Here is an 11833-nt window from a genome sequence, read left to right on the forward strand (position 1 = left end):
TTAAGGGCTCGGTATATGTGATACCGGGGCATTTGGACCAAGTATTCAAGACCCGAAGAGAAAATCCGGATTGGCCCGAATAATTGGAGCCCAATCTAAATCCAAGGAGTAGCCCAGGAGTATCGCCCGGCCAAAGGAGCTTCCGCCCGAAGGCGCGCCCGGCCGGGCGGGGAATAGAAGCTGGCGCCCGAACTCGCGCCCGGCCGAATGCGAGAGTTGTTCTTCGGAGTAAAAAGGCGGGCGCGATCGGGCGGTGCCTCGCCCAATCGGGCGCGTGTCAGCATTAGTAGATTATTAATCGTCGTTTAAGTTTGTTTTAGTTTAATATAAATATTTTTCCGTTAATCAAGTTTAGTATCTTTCTTTTTACTCTTTCTTACTTCTTCTCTTAGACTTTCTCTCTCTACTTAGCTTTTAGATTAGTTCCTCTCTCTTAGTACTTTGTTCTTAACTCAACTCCTAAATTCAGATTATTTTGGTAACGATTTCTTCTAGTTTTATCTCAGTTATTTACTTTAATTCTTTCATCATGTCTTATTTTATTGCTTTGATTTGTTTAGATTTAATTATGTGTGAGTAGTTTTCTTTCTAGGGTTTGTGGGGATCCATATATAAATAATATGAAGGGGTAATTTGTTGTTGTTGATTGTTAATGCTAGATTAATTTCATATTGATTGATTTAATGCTCTGTGACTAGATTAGGCCTGATCTTTTATGCATGAGTTTGACAATATTGATTCGAGATTCGAGAGATGAGAATTGGTGTTGACAGGGTAAAGTCGTATCCCCTAATCAAAAGTAATACCTAAATCCTCTAACTAATGTAGATAGGGAAGTAGGGTCGAACTCTACAGAGAAACAAGTCTTTTTACTCCTAATTATTTATTATAATCTAAATTATCTAAGTAACCAATATTTTTGGGAATAAATTCTATACTACGAAGAATGAGTTAGGGAGAAAAGAAACAATAATAAGGAAGCCTAGGGTCACAAGTTCACCAATAATTAATATTCCGGGATAAAACGAAGTAATTAATAATTAACAATGCACAAACAACACGATTTACAGGCTCTCGCAATTTATTAATCAACATAGATCTAACAGGCTCTCGCAATTTACTAGATCTAAGTTCCTATTGAAAATAGCCTTTAATATTAAATTAACATCTGCTCGATTCATCAATTCAATATTGCTAAACATTCACAATCAAATTACATCTGCTCGATTCATAATCTAATTGCAAAGAATTAAAACAATTCAATAAGAAATTATCATGCAATATCAATAATCAATAATAACAAATTATCCCTTCAAATTAATTATGGATCCCCATAAACCCTAAAATGAAACTACTCACGCATCATCATAACTAAACTAATCAAATAATTAAATAAAAGCATAATCAAAGAAGCAAGTAAAATAGTTGAAATTAAAAGGGAAGAAATTATTACCAAAAGAAAACTGGATTAATGGAAGTAATTAAGAACAAAAGTTGAGAGAGAATTTAAGAGAGAGAAAATATTCTAAGTAGAGAGAGAAAGTCTAAGAAAGAAGGTAATCTAAAATTCCGTACAAAATCGTACTTAAACGTTTTTCTAAAACAAAAATTAAGGCTAACTAATCAGGTCCTATAAAAAACGCGCGCTCGATCGGGCGAAGGGCCGCCCGGTCGGGCCCGCCTTTTTCTTCACATTCCTTCTCCGCAGCATCGCCCAATCGTGCTAGACGCTCGCACGATCGGGCGCGCTATAGCACGCACAACACCAATGCCTTGCCGCGCACGATCGTGCTAGAGGTTGCCCAATCAGGCCCTTGCTTCACTTTGAGGCTCGGACTTCGATTGGGCTTGATTTCTCGGCCCAATCCGGATTTCCTCTTCGGGTCTTGAACACTCGGTCCGAATACCTCGGGATCCCAATTACCGAGCCCTTAATTATCGGCTCTCACCGATCCTGGGCTTCAAAAGTGGTCGTGTCCTTCTAGCTTCCGTAGTTGATCCATAAAGCCCGGGAAAATGCTCCAAGAGTGCAATTTCCTGTAAAATACAACTAAAACTATGAAAACACTAGAAAACACAAATTAGTAATAAAAGTGTCTCGAAAGAGCCAAAAAACTACTAATTAAGACCAAGGGACGGGGGTAAATTACTATATAAAATGGATACATCAAACTCCCCCAAGCCAAACCTTTGCTTGTCCCTAAGCAAAGAGCTCATCAATGAACATATAAAACATACTTCACCCCAATAATCAAATCAAGCACCAATGATTCAAGGCAAATCTAATGAACATGCTTCAACATCAATCAATCTTATTCATCTAATCACCCTTCCTCCCCAACAATTGTCAAGTAGAGCAAACCACAAGAGCATATAGAATTCAAGACTAGTGCTCACACACTCAACTCTCATTTATGTGGCGAGTAAAAGATGTACTCGATCGCTCTTCAACCAACCCCTTTAATGTGAACAATGCCCTCCCAACTCACACTCTCGTGTGTATAAAAGCAACGAACGCTCATCCTACTAGTCGACTCGAAATATGCCAAGTCATAACTTGCATTGATAAACAACACTTTCACATTTACATAACTTCTATGCACAAGGTCGGAAGGTCTTTAAAGCTTGTAATGTAAGGCTAGGGTAAAGGGTAGGATAAATTTGGGATTATGTGAGAGAAAAGCCATGCATTAAGGGAGCCAAATCCTAATAAACCCATGATCAAAATAAATGATGATAATACATCTCCATCAACACAACTAACTCCAACAAAAACCACCAAATACAACTCTAATCATCATAACCAATCCCAACACTTACAATAATCACTCATAAAAATATGATAATGTAGAACTATGAGTGAAAAACAAACTTTGAACTCATTCTTTTTTCTTCTACTTGAATTTTTTTCTTTTTTTTTTCTTTTTTTTTCTTTGAACAACCTTCAAATAGAACATTTGAGCATTAAATTTTTTTTCTTTTGCTCTTTTTTTCCTTTTTAACTCATATTGGAAAATTCAACTTTGAAACACAATATCAATATTTTACAATCAAAAATCAAAGAACAATAACTCTTCTTTTATTCCCACATTGTGCAAATAATATGCACACCACAACTCCCTCACCTCACCAACTAATAGCTCCCCCAAGCCAAGCTTGTGACTAGTAACCAATGGGGCTCATATAGGCTTGCAATGTGGCTAAATAAACAATAAAAGGGCACAAGCAACAACATGGGTAACAAGAAGTGAACAAATGTATCTAATACTCTGAAGGTTACCTAAAAGAATGAACGCCTTCGTCCTCCTCATGTGCATAATAATAAGTCATGAAACACTACTCATAGTTTCAAATCAATACTCAAATTCATTGACATATCAGGAATTATGGAACTATCACACATTTCCTAACCAAATCAACTAGTCAAGCACTATATTCACAAATAGTTGGCAAAATTGACTCATGTTTAGGAATCCAAGCAATTAAACTTCAAATCATGACCAACAAATCCACAATACTCATTATCAATAACCAAGAATCAAAATAAATTTTCTGAAGTATGGGGCACAGGGAAGCATGATTCATAATTCATTGGAACGTATTTTTGAATTTTTTTTTTTTTTTGTATTTTTCATATATAAGAAAGCAATAAAAACTATACTAGGAAAGCAATAAAAACTATACTAGAAAGCAAATAAAAAAAGAAAAGGGAGAGAATTACCAAGCTAAAGAACACCCTCCAAGCCAAATCAAGCAATGCCCTCATTGACTTGGGAGTGTAGCCTACTCCTCATCCTCATCCATTCTCGAATAGCCCCCTTCGTGGCTAGAACCGGCTCCTCCATGGCTAGAGCCACCACCTCCATAACCCGAACCACCTGCAAAGTAGTTAGGGTCCACATTCCCCCCAAGCCCACCAAAAGGTACATCGGTCCCATAACCATGGGCCGATGAGTAGTCGACATAGGTACCGTAGGCACTTGGGTTCGTATATCCACCTTGCGGATATTAAAACCAATCGGGAGCAAGTGAATCGGGGGGAATAGCCCCCCGACGGGCATAATCATCATACATAGGGTATAAACCCCTCCCTAGGTTCCTCTCCACATATCCCACCCTTCTATCTAGAGACCCTACTCTAGTGTCCAAATCCCTAACCAAACCCTCAACTCTCCCTTGCCCCATCTCAATCCTATATAATTGGCTCCTAGAAGCCGAGAAGTCATAAGGGGCGTTGGGGTCTATGTTATAGTTGGTAGAGGAAGTGGGAATATCGTATGTTAAGGGTGGAGGTGGTGGATAATGTGGTGATTGGTGATGAGGTGAGTGGTCTATGGGAGAGTGGTGGGGTTGAGGTGAAGGGTGAGGTGGTTGAACCTCACCTTGACCGTTAAGCTCAAAAGTGTAAGAAGGCTTCCCTTTATCAAATTTGGTCAAGGTGGGGTTGGGTAAAGTGAAAGCATTATCCCTCCTACCCAATTCCCATTGAATCACCCACCAAGTCTCCCTTCCTATGACATTAACCCAATTAAGGCCACCTAAATAGGGTAGGTCCATAATAGTTGGGCCGGCTACCTTACCGTCATCGTTCGGGACAAAGCTAAGGTGTTTGACCGCTATGTGTGTAACTAGGCCACCAAAGTAAATGGGTACCCTAGACCTACCCGCCTCGGCCGCATTGGCCACCCGTTGGAAGTGGTTGGCCATTTTGTGGACTATATTGAGCTTTTCACTCCTAGGGATCATGTACGACCCTAGTAATTCAAGCTCTTCCCGCCTAACATTGGCGGGTTCATGCCTTCCAAAAATGGTAAGGCCAACAAACCGTTGCCAAATCTTTGGCACGGGATGTTGTATCCAAGTGCCCTTGGCATGTTGGAGGTTCAAATTAGGATCCCCCGTAAGGGATTGATAGACAATGGCAATGTTGTCTTGGGGCGGTTCAAGGGGCCTATCCGATTTTAACTCAAAAAGTTTACCAAATTCTTTCAATGACAATCTAACATCATTATTGAATAATCGAAATTGAACATGAGAAATTAAAGCATTTGATTTTATGACATTAAAACTAGAAACGAATTCTAAGGTTAAATAATCATAAGTATCGTAATGCATGTTAAAGAAACCACTCATGCCAACTCCCTTGAACAATTTTTCTACATGCTTATCAATTCCTAATCTAATAAGGGTGGGGTGATGAATGAAACGAGTGGGAATTACCTGCCTCGTAGTGAGGTTGAGCATCCTTTGTTTTTGCTCTTGGGTGGTGATGACCACCCTTTCCCATCCCGGAAATTGCAAATCCGGGTCAATTCTGGCCTCTTGTTGCCTTGAGCTTTCCCCCCTTACCGTTCTTGATCTCTTGAGAGCCATTGTGATTAGAAAATAAAGGAATTGAAGAGTTTCTCTCTCTTAGGGTTAGAGAAAATCGAGAGAAAATGGTAGAAATTGGGTGTAGATTGTAGGGAAAGATGAAAGGATTAAAAATATGCAAAAAATTTTGAGTTTTGATGGAACGATTGGAGAAGATCTTGAAAAATAAGTGAGTTTGAAGGTGTAAAAATGGAGGTTTTAGAGAGAGAAAGTAATGGAGAAGAAGATGAAAGAAGAAGAAAGTGAGGAAAGAAAGAAGAGGAAAAGTATAAAGGGGACGGCCAAATTGGCGCGCCCAATCGGGCGGATAATGTTGATTTCCAGAACCTTAGTTGCGCGCCCGATCAGGCGAGCTCCACCCGATCGGGCGCGAACACGAACGAAAATTTCGCCCTTTCACTCGCCCGATATATCTTTTCCTTCACTCGATTTGCGCCCGATCCGACAACCTCGCCCAATCGAGCAAAATTTGCTCGAGTTTCTGACTGCACTTGCGCGCCCGATCGGGCAAAATTTTGCTCGACTTCCAGGTCTCCTTTCGCGCCCGATCAGGCAGCCACGCCCCATCGGGTGAAATTAAAGCTGAGATTTCCCTTGGTTGCGCGCCCGATTGGGTGAGCTTCGCCCGATCGGGCCCGTGCCCAGTCAGATTTCCTTAGCTTTTTCAAATAAATAAATAAAAGCATAATCAAAGAAGCAAGTAAAATAGCTGAAATTAAAAGGGAAGAAATTGTTACCAAAAGAAAACTGGATTAATGGAAGTAATTAAGAAAAAAAGTTGAGAGAGAATTTAAGAGAGAGAAAATATACTAAGTAGAGAGAGAAAGTCTAAGAAAGAAGGTAATCTAAAATTCCATACAAAATCGTACTTAAACGTTTTTCTAAAACAAAAATTAAGTCTAACTAATCAGGTCCTATAAAAAACGCGCCCGATCGGGCGAAGGGTCGCCCGATCGGGCCCGCCTTTTTCTTCGCATTCCTTCTCCGCAGCATCGCCTGATCGTGCTAGACGCTCGCACGATCGGGCGCGCTATAGCACGCACGACACCAATGCCTTGCTGCGCCCGATCGTGCTAGAGGTTTCCCGATCGGGCCCTTGCTTCACTTTGAGGCTCGGACTTCGATTGGGCTTGATTTCTCGGCCCAATCCGGATTTCCTCTTCGGGTCTTGAACACTCGGTCCGAATACCTCGGGATCCCAATTATCGAGTCCTTAATCATCGGCTCTCACCGATCCTGGGCTTCAAAAGTGGTCGTGTCCTTCTAGCTTCCATAGTTGATCCATAAATCCCGGGAAAATGCTCCAAGAGTGCAATTTCTTGTAAAATACAACTAAAACTACGAAAACACTAGAAAACACAAATTAGTAATAAAAGTGGCTCGAAAGAGCCAAAAACACTACTAATTAAGACCATGGGACGGGGGTAAATTACTATATAAAATGGATACATATGGTGTTTAGGTCTATTTTCAATAGGAAAGTTAATTTATAAATGGTTAAGTCGAGATTCGAGAGATGAGATTTAATACCGGTAGATTAATTCTGTAATTGTAATACGTAGCGAAAGCCCTTTATGATCTGATAAATTATTGCTTTACCCTGGAATGTTATTTATTGGTGAACCTATGCCCTAGGTCTTTTATTCATTTATTTCCTCTATTCTTATTCTTGCCTACTTTTACTCTTATAGTTTAGTCATCCTTTGATTATAATATATTGGTTACTTTATAATTTAGATTGCTTTAATTAATTAGGAATAGAAAGACCAGTTTCCTTGTGGATTCGACCTTACTTTCCTATATGCTTTAGTTAGAGGATTTAGGAATTACTTTTGATTGGGTGATACGACTTTAGCCTGTCAAAATTTTGGCGTCGTTGCCGGGGAAACGGTTTTATTTTTATTTCTGATTATTTTTGTAGTCTGGATTATCCCCTCTTGCCTCACAGAACGTTAGTTCTTTGAGGCAAGTCTCATATTTGCTTTTAGTTCTTTGTTTATGCCCAGGTGTTCCAGATCAGGTTATATCCCATTCGATTATGAGATCGAACGATCCTTCCATAGACAAAAGAATTTTTACAGGCAAATTCTGGCGGGTTCTGGTGATAATAATTATCGCCGAGATCTTCCAACTGATTCTAGCGATTCAGAGATACCTTCAAATCCAGAATCAGAGATGGCAGTACCTAAGAAGCTCCGTGATTATTTACAGCCAAAGCTTACAGATTTTCCGCACCTTACTCCCACTCCAGCTCTTGATGGGGTACAATTCGAGATTAAACCCCAATTTATCACGATGATAGAAAGGAAGCAATTCAGTGGAGCTAAAGGTGAAGACCCAAATCTTCATATTGCAGATTATTGTCAGTATTGTAATACCATCAGGCAAGCTGGGGTCACGCAAGACCAAATCAGGGAGATTCTCTTTCCTTTCTCTTTATATGGAAAAGCCAAATTATGGTTTAATGGATTAAATAGAACTTCACTTGGTATAATTAACTGGGAAACTCTGATTTTAAATTTTTATAATAAATATTATCCTGCAGAGAGAACAGTTGTACTAAGGAGTGCAATTCAGAATTTTGCCCAAGAGGCCGATGAAACTCTATATGAGGCCTGGGAGAAGTTCAAGGACCTACAGAGAGAATGTCCCCACCATAATCTGGCACAATGGCAGTTGATCCAAGCCTTTTACAATGGAATTGGAAATTCATCTAGAATAATATTGGAGTCTGCAGCTAGTGGGAGGTTTATGAACCTTAATGTTGATGATGCAGGTCAATTTATTGAAGATATGACAATACATAATTCTCAATATGGGAATCCTAGAGGCTTTGCTAATAAAGGGAAACATAGTGTCGACTCTGTATCCTTTTTACAAGCTCAATTAACCTCTATTTGCCAGAAATTAGATAATCTTAGTACTGCAAATGTAGCTAATGTTTATGCAATGAATAATAATGCTAATGAGGCTTTCTGTGAAAATTGTGGAATTGTAGGTCATTGGGAGCAAGATTGCAGGAGTTCCGTGGAACAAGTCAATGCCTTTCAAGCTTATAGGCAGAATGACCCATACTCCAAAACCTATAATCCTAGGTACCGGAATCATCCATATCATTCCTACCGGAGCACCAATGATCAAAATCCGCCACCTCCACAAGAATCTCAGGCGCCACAACAAACTCAGCTGAAATATTACCACCCCAATGCTGGCTAGAAGAACCAACCACAACAACCCTCCTCATCTTCCGACCCTGCTTTGGTAGAAATTAGAGCGATGCTGGCTAGTATGCAGAAGCATATAGAGAGTAGAGATGCCCAAATTGATTCGATCATAGCACATAATAAAATTGTAGATAATTAAATTGTGTAGATTTCTGCTACTCTACAAGCCCGTCAACAGGGAGCCCTGCTAGCACAGCCAACCAGGCCTATGGATCAAGCCTATGAAATTACTCTAAGGAGTGGTTCACACTATGAAGGGCCCCCTATGTCCAGAGATGATGAACCTGTTTTAATAAATAATGCTAATCTTGATTCCATTAAACCTGACAATGTAGCTAATAGACATGCAGGGCTAAAGAGTAGCACTAATATTTCTGATAATACATTGCAGGGTACAACTCTAAGAAAGGTAGCAACTCCAGATAAGAGTAGTAATGCTTTAAAGCCAGTTATCAAACTTCCATTCCCCAATCGTCACTTGAAAACAAATTTGGATAAGCAGTTTGGTAAGTTTCTGGAGATGGTTAAAGATTTGCAGGTAACAGTTCCCTTCACTGAATTAATTACACAAATTCCTGCATATGTAAAATTCATGAAGGAAATATTGACAAGAAAAAGGTCTATTAGTGACGTAGAGACAATAGCTTTCACTGCAGAATGTAGTGCCGTACTTTAAAATAAATCTCCACCTAAACTGAAAGATCCGGGTAGTTTTTCTATCCGTTGTCATATTGGCAATCTAATGTTTGATAATGCATTATGTGATTTGGGTGCTAGCGTTAGTGTTATGCCATTTTCTGTGTGTTCCAAGCTAAATATGGGTAAATTAAAATCTACTAACATTACTCTGCAAATGGCCGACCGTTCTTTTAAGTACCCCTTAGGTGTTTTAGAGGATGTTCCTGTTAGAGTAGGTAAATTTTAAATACCTGTTGATTTTGTTGTTCTTAATATGGCTGAGGATACGCAAACCCCAATTATTTTGGGTAGACCATTCCTTAACACTGCAGGGGCAATTATAGATGTGAGATGTGGCAAGTTGACACTATCAGTAGGGGACGATAAAATTACATTTAATTTGAATAATACCCCTAAAGCCCCATGACAGAGGAGAAGTGTTTTAGTGTTGATGTGGTTAAGATCCCTTGGAGGCGGTATCTTGTGTTGCATCTTCTACAGATGAGATAGACAAATGGAAGAAGGAAGTTGATGCAATATAAAGAGCCCTCTACACTGTCGGTCTTGTCTTTGAAGATAATAATGTGGAATTAAACAAGCAAGCTATGGAAATTGAGCCTACAGTAAGTGTTCCGCCATATCGAGTTGCAAGTGCTAAATCTAGTGACAATTTGAAGCAACCATCGATCGAAAAGGGGTCTCTAGTATGCAATATTATAGAACCTCCTGTCCAAGTCAAAGAGGATCCACCAGATAAGGTGAATTGGCGTCCCAGAGGGTATGTCAGGAAGCCGCGTCGTGGCCTAACCACCGCTCAATCGGGTGAGAAACCACCCGACCAAGCGTTAGGGCAAGGGTCCTAGTTCTTATACTTGGTAAGAAGGTCGTGCGGGACCTTGATAAACTAGCGCTTTGCGCGAGGCAACCCGTATTTATTTGCTTTTTAAGACTAATTCTTCTTTCTTTTTCTTATTAGAGGAGAGAAGAGGGAAGTAAATGAGTTTATTGAGTTGCACAAGTTTGGAAAGAGTTAGTCAAATTTGGAGGAAATAAAAAAAAAATCAATCGTCCAAACTTTCCTCGGGCCCGACCAGGCGAAGCTCGCGCGATCGGGCGCGAGAGTAAAGCTAGAAAAATCGGCAATTTTCGCCCGATCGGGCGCGAGTTTTGACGTATACGGTGATTTAGATCGCCTAACCGGGCGAAGGGCGCCTGACCGGGCGCGAGAGAATAGGAATTTCTAGGCAACAGATCGCCCAATCGGGCGAAGCTCGCCCGACGGGGCGCGAGAGCAAGAAAAAATAAAGAAACAGATCGCCCGATCGGGCGATAGCTCGCTCGACCGGGCGCGACACCAGCCCCGCCCTTTTTCTTCTTCTTCCTCCCTTCTTTTCTTATTTCTTTCTCTTTCCTCCATACTTTTTCTCACTAAACCTCCATTTTACTCCACCTTCTCTCTAATTTTCCCTCTCCATCTCTTACCTAAATCTAATAATTTTTACATATTCTCAATCCTCTCTTCACCCTCTACACTCTATACCAAATTTGCCCAAATTCAATCAAATATTTTCTTACCCATTTTTCTATTATGGCTTCAAAGAGGTCCCGGTCGATTTTTGGGAGGAGTTCCAGTTCAAGGGAGGATTATGATCCGGATTTGCAGCTTCCTTATTGGCCAACAATCCAAATGGCCACTCAGGAGCAAAAAGAACGACTAGAGCACCTCGCCGGGTGGGAGGTAATTCCTTCACGGTGGTTACACAACTCTACCCTTGAATTTTATGGTTTGTATGATTTTGTTAAACGTTTTTTGAACGATATAGGAATGAGAAAATTTATTGACATGCATTATCCTATATACCGTGAATTAACGTGCGAATTTTTGTCCTCTTTGAAAGTTGTAAATAGTAGAAATGGGCCGAACTTATTTTTTAGGTTGAACAATAGGAATATTAGTTTAACTTATGTTGACTTTTGTAAATTATTTGAGTTGAATTCTGAATTACCTCATCAATGGAATGCTGATTATAAAATGGGTGATATTTATCATGTTTTAACTGGTTTACCGACCCCCGACCCCCAACATGCTAGTACGAAACCTATCCATCATCCTGTCCCAAAAATCTGGCAAAGATTTGCAGGATTGTGTTTTCTTGGTAGGTACAAGCCTCATAACGCCCAAATCAACGAACTAGCGGTTATTGGACACTATGTGTATGGGTTTGGTAAACTGAACATAGGTAGATACATCATCCACCATTTGAGTAGACATGCCACGGCCAGTACCCAGTCTAGTACCCCTATCCGTTTAGGAGGTCTGATAACTAGGATAGTAGTTAAAAAGGCCGGTTTTGTTGAGAGTGGACCCCACCAGATGACTAGGGAGGGAAGTGGATCGGGTTAAATGGGAGATCCGCCCCATCCCCGCCTAAATGGGGCAGTGATAGAGGGAGGTTTGGCGGGTGATGGGGCGGGGATGGGTATAAAATGTGTACCCGCCTTGGGTGATGGGCCGGGTATGGATTTTAGAGTAGACCCACCCCATATCCGCCCCGCCC

The sequence above is a fragment of the Chenopodium quinoa genome, unplaced genomic scaffold, assembly GCF_001683475.1.
Source record: "Chenopodium quinoa cultivar QQ74 unplaced genomic scaffold, ASM168347v1, whole genome shotgun sequence".
Classification (NCBI taxonomy): domain Eukaryota; kingdom Viridiplantae; phylum Streptophyta; class Magnoliopsida; order Caryophyllales; family Amaranthaceae; genus Chenopodium; species Chenopodium quinoa.